A 5,988-nucleotide genomic window follows, 5' to 3' on the forward strand; every position below is an offset into this window, starting at 1 on the left:
CTGTTTCATTGTGTAACTCTCTGTGACCAGTAATATTAGCACTAACAATACAAACAGTTACAGCTAGTTTTCTGAGCACTTCCCATATTCCAAGCTCTGTTTTGATCCTTTCTGACCAGCTGAGATGAATGGGGAATAAAGGATTTTCATGTGGAAAGAATAATTTTGTTACTTTATTAAGCACTAATGATTAATACTAAGTTTTATGAAGCCATTGAGGGTTTGGGGATGGATTTCAAAGAGCTTGTTACTTACCCTAATATAGAAATTTTATCTTGAAGTGGGGTGCTGCCTCAACAAAATCTGAAAGTGTGAAGCCTGAGGATAATGGCATGTAATGAGGAAACCGATACTTAAAGGCTGGGAAAATGGTGAAATCTTTGCTAAAAATCATTGCCTAAATCTTTGCTAAAAATCATTGCCTAGTCTACTTTAGGAAGAAGACAACATGTCTACTAATCGTTTCTAGTTAGATGTTGAAGTGCCTGGCAGTCCTACTGTGTGTTGTCTATTATTAGACATTCAGCATCTTTCAAGGTTGGAAACCCCAGCTTCTTGTAAAAATTGAACTACACAGACTTTGAGTGACAACACACAGTAAGAAAAACTTTCCAGCTGAATAAAGTAACTCAGGACCAAGGTCAGAGTAGGGTATGGCTTCACTTCAATTGTTCCAAGAACCCAATGGTAGTCACAATTAAGTCGAGAGGGAAAGAGGCACGAGGATGAGGAAGCAGCCATGTACAATAAACTTGAGCATTATTTTTAGGAAATAACTTTGGGTATGGTAACTGGCTATATTAAACCGGCTGAAGCAAATAAACCGGAAGTCTACAAAGTTTTTGAGGGAATTGTATTGTCCAGGAAACCACAAAGACACTCGTGAAAAAAAGTCTTTATTTTTCGATTCAAATGCTGACATCAATTCTTATACTCCCACATACAGAAAGCAGCCTTGGAATGCCTCTCCCAAGGAAGGCATGCCCTCCAAAACTCTTTATAAATGTGGCTAAGAAAAATAATGACAAAGAAGTGGTTCCAGCAGGTTATCACCAGGGACCAAAGAGAAGAAGTGGCAAAATAATTCCTCTCAAAGAGTAGAATCAAGGCCTAGTCTAACAATCTACCCCTCTCTACTTCACCTCTACATCTAATGTGAGACTTTCCCAGTTTCTGTGCGGTGGCATTACCGAATCACTAAAGAATATTGATGATCCTGTATTTATTGTTCTTCCTCTTCCCAGTTCTTGGTAGTCATTGTAGATGCCTTATATGTGGATGTGAGGTAGGGGTACAGATAAGCTATCTTGTTCTTGTGTCACCTAACCATGAGGAGCCACCTGTAGATCTGATAGAGAAAACAGAGAACCTGGATTCTGAGATGGATGCAGTGAATAAAGGAGCACTGGATTATCTTATTTGGGGAGGGAGGGAACAGATGTGAGTTTCTTTGATACATGAGATGAACAATAAGACATTTTGTTGACCAGAATTTGGACTGTGGTTAAGACGATGTTATGTGTTGAACACACTGTTTTCTCTTCCTGGGCACATGCTTTTGCTATTCTCGCATAAAAATATATTGGGAGCCATATGACTTATTTAGGTCGATAGAATGTATGCAGAAATAATGTCAGACATTTTTATACTCAGCCCTTAAAACAATACTGTACAATTCTCTATTTCCGTATTTCCCTTCAATGTTAACCTCGTATGCTTTTTCAGATACACTAAAAGACAGAAGCATCTTTGGTCCCTGAGTCACCATTTGGAGGGGAGGTGGTCAGGAGACCTGCCTAGATCTGCATCAGAATGTGGCCTGACTGAAAAATAAATGAATTCCAAGGTCTGTTTGTTATTGTCACATAGCCAAATCTATACAGCCTGAAACAGATACCGTAAGGACATTGCAGCCGAGGCCAAGCCAGGTTCTATTCAAGTTTGCAACTGGTGAAAGTCTAGAGAAATATAATACAAAATGCAGCTAGGCTTTGCACCCTGATTTGAAAATCCAACAAGGGCACTATGTTCCAAATTACCCTGGGTCATGACTGTTCTAGTGTGCAGTTTCTCTGCTCACCAGAATTACGTTTTCCTTAAAGACTAGACAGAAGGATGCTATAATGCCTATAGAAATCACTAGTAGATTTTTTTAAAGATACTTCATAGTGTGGCCAGAAGAGTTTTATATTTCACACTTAGACCTACCTGATGTATCTCCAAGCATCAGTTTTTCCAGTTTCCATGAGTTCTTCTCTATATCCTCATACATAGGGAGCAGGCATGCTGGTTGCCCTTTTCTTTCCCTAGATTCTGGAATAGAGGTTTAGATACAGATATCAAAAAGACAATACAGTTAAAGAAAGTCATCAATTCCTACTCCTGATGCCTCTCATTTGGTGTCCTTTCGCTTACTCTCCCATAGCATTCTCTAGAAGGGGCTAAAAATTATGCCAACGTTAGACCTGGTGACCAATCTAGCATTTGGCAAATAGTTGACTCTCTCTACTCTTCTTATTCTCCAGTGGTTCTAGACCAGACATGATGTGCTCATTTTTCTTTTATCATATTTCCCTTTATTTTTCAAAACTGATATATGAAATTCTTTGTATGCAATGAGAGGAAATCTTTTGTTTTCTCATATGTACTACATTTTTCTCATCTGACTTTTTCCTTCTGATTTTGTCCGTGTTTATATTTTGGTTTTTCTTTGTGTTTTTGTATGAAGGTCTTCTCTCTTCCTTGATTATAAAAACATTTACTTATTATCCATTTAACTAATTTTATTTCCTCGATTTTTATAAATTTAAATCTTTGATCCATCTGGGCTTAATTTTTCTACAAAACATGCAATGGAATCACTTTTTCTTAAGTTTATTTATTTTGAGAGAGAGAAAGAGAGAGAGAGAGAGAGAGAGAGAGAGAGAGAGAGAGAGAGCATAAGTTGGGGAGAGGCAGAGAGAGAGAATCCCAAGCAGGCTCCGTGTTATCAGCTTAGAGCCCAGCACGGGGTTGGATCTCATGAATCATGAGATCATGACTTGAGCCGCGATCGAGTCAGACGCTCAACCGAGACACCCAGGCACCCCAGAATTCTAATTTTTCTCAAATGGCTAAGTGGTAGTTCCAACAATGTATTTTGAATGATACAGTTTTGTCTGTTACCCTGTCAATTTATTATTCCCCTATTAAACTCCCATTTGTACTTGTTACTGTTTCTGGAGTCTCAGTTATTTTCATCCTTTATTTAAAAATATATGCTCATAGGGGCGCCTGGGTGGCGCAGTCGGTTAAGCGTCCGACTTCAGCCAGGTCACGATCTCGCGGTCCGTGAGTTCGAGCCCCGCGTCAGGCTCTGGGCTGATGGCTCAGAGCCTGGAGCCTGTTTCCGATTCTGTGTCTCCCTCTCTCTCTGCCCCTCCCCCGTTCATGCTCTGTCTCTCTCTGTCCCAAAAATAAATAAACGTTGAAAAAAAAAATTTAAAAATAAAAATATATGCTCACGTACCTTTAATTTTTTTCCCTGGTTTTCCTCTTACTTGAGTTAATTATTCTTTATTCTTTATTCTTTATTTTGCTGATGTTTATTCATTTTTATGTTTCTCCTAGAAGGTCACGTCTAATTCAGTAATTTCAAATAATATTTCTTTAGAAAGGACTCCAAAATTAAAATTCCTGGTCTGGGCTCTCTCTAAAGTGCCAGAAGAGTAACCTACTCTGTGTATCTCTCTCTTTATCCTATGATCATCTCAAACTTAGTATATCTAAAATAGGAGCTCATCATTCCTACCCTCTCTCTCTTTTGCAGCCTGAATCTGCTTTTTGTTTCACCTTTCTTACTTTCCTCAAAAGCAACACTGTACCTCTTATTGCTCAAAATGGGAAATTCAGATTCATATATTCTGATTAATAAATAAAGTATTTTGTACCCCCCCCATTTCATAATTTCCTTGGCAATTCAAGCTAAGAAACATTTCTCAAATATTCTACCCCATCCATTAATTCAGGACTTGCCTCTTATTTAGACCAAGTCAAAAGCCTCTGTAGTAGTTTCTCTTTCTTCAATATCTGCACTTTGCCCTACTCATCCTTTAGACGGTTTCCAGAGATATCATTTAAATCATAAATCTGATCATTGCACTCTCCTGCTTAAAAGCACTTTGTGTCTTTACAATACCAAATTCCTTAGCATTTTAACATTCTTCACCGTTATCTTCACTCTGTCTAGTCCCGTCTTGCACTACAAACCTTGTGTTACAGCTATTTGGGTTGCTTCCTACACACCAAACATGCAGTTCGTGTTCAAACCACCTTTCACATTTACAAACAATTGCCTTCAATCCACTTTTTCTTCTTTGTCTTCTTAACATGTACCTATGTATCTGTCATGGCCTGTCTAATTGCTAGTTTTCTTTTACCTTCCCACATATTCTATTTTTTGTCCTTATTCACTTTGTCCTTATTCACAATACCATCTAGTACAAAATATTAAAGTTACTTATTTGAATGGCTGCCCTTGAGGAGAATTCCTTTCTTATTCATATTCTTATCCACTGCACCTAGCAAAGTACATACCATATAGTATGTATTCGAAAATTGTCAAATTGAATTCAAATTTCTAGTAACATTTGACGATATTTTTAATGTAAAAGCATACATTCTATTTACCCCCTCCCAAATGGTATTCATTCTGGTGAATTATTCTTCTTTATTGATTATAGTTTTGGTGGGGGGAGTAATTCTAGGTCCCTCTCTGCTGTGACTTGAGATTATGGGTCCACTTTCTTCTCTGTGCCTTTTGGAACAGCCAGGGAAGGGTGTGTGCATAATACAAGGACCAGAGTGAATGATACAAGGAATAGAATGAATTATACAGTGACTGAGGAACTACCTGGAGGTCACTCTTTTCCTCACCACCAACAGCGTTCTAACTAGAATGTGAGAAGGAACTTGATTGCTTCTTATTCTTGAGCTTGTTTTATATAAAATGTCAGCTTTTTAATGAAGTCTACCTTAATCAATTCATTTGAAATTGTAATCTCCACAAAGTCCTGATCCCCATACTTTATATAACCTCTAAAAAATGTACACAGTATTTATTATCTTCTAACATAGTACATCATTTATTTGTTAATAATTTATCCACTTCAGACTTTTTGTGTTTACTATTTGCATGGTATACCTTTTTTCCCACCCATTTACTTTCAATCTGTGTCTTTTTTTTTTAATTTATTTTTTTAATGTCTATTTATTTCTTGAGAGAGAGACAAGTGTGAGTGGGGGAAAGGCACAGAGAGAGGGAGACACAGAATCCAAAGCAGGCTCCAGGCTCCAAGCTGTCAGCACAGAGAGTGACGCGGGGCCTGAACTCACAAACTGTGAGATCATGGCCTGAGCCGAAGTCGGACACTTAACCAACTGAGCCACCCATATGCTCCTGTCTGTGTCTTTATGTACAAAGTAGCTGGAACATACTTTTTCTCTATTCTGACAACTTCCACTTTTTATGGAAAGTTTATATCATTAACATGTAATACAATTATTGACGTGGTTGGATTTGGGTCTACCATTTTATTGTCTTCTTTGTCTCCTCTGTTTTTTTTTTCTCCTGTGATTATTTATGACTTAGAAAATCTTTAATATTTTTTATTTTAATTCATCCATTGGCTTTTTAGTTATGCCCCTTCACATATTTTTAAGTTTAAGTAAACTTCAAAACAAAGTATACATACTTATTTATTCACAGTCTATTTGGAATTGATATTGTGCTAGCTCACATAAAATATATATAGGCATATGTACTAGAATCATACAGGTTCATTAACCCTCCAAATCCTTTATGTTATAATTATCACATATATTACATTAAAATACACTATAACACCTACAAGAAAATGCTATAATTTTTGCTTTAATCAGTACTATATACTTCAAAGAAACTAAATGGAAAATAATGGTTTTTGTGTGTATCCAGATACTTACCATTTT

Source organism: Puma concolor, chromosome F2 (genome assembly GCF_028749965.1).
Source record: "Puma concolor isolate L17-30 chromosome F2, mPumCon1.1.hap2, whole genome shotgun sequence".
Lineage (NCBI taxonomy): Eukaryota > Metazoa > Chordata > Mammalia > Carnivora > Felidae > Puma > Puma concolor.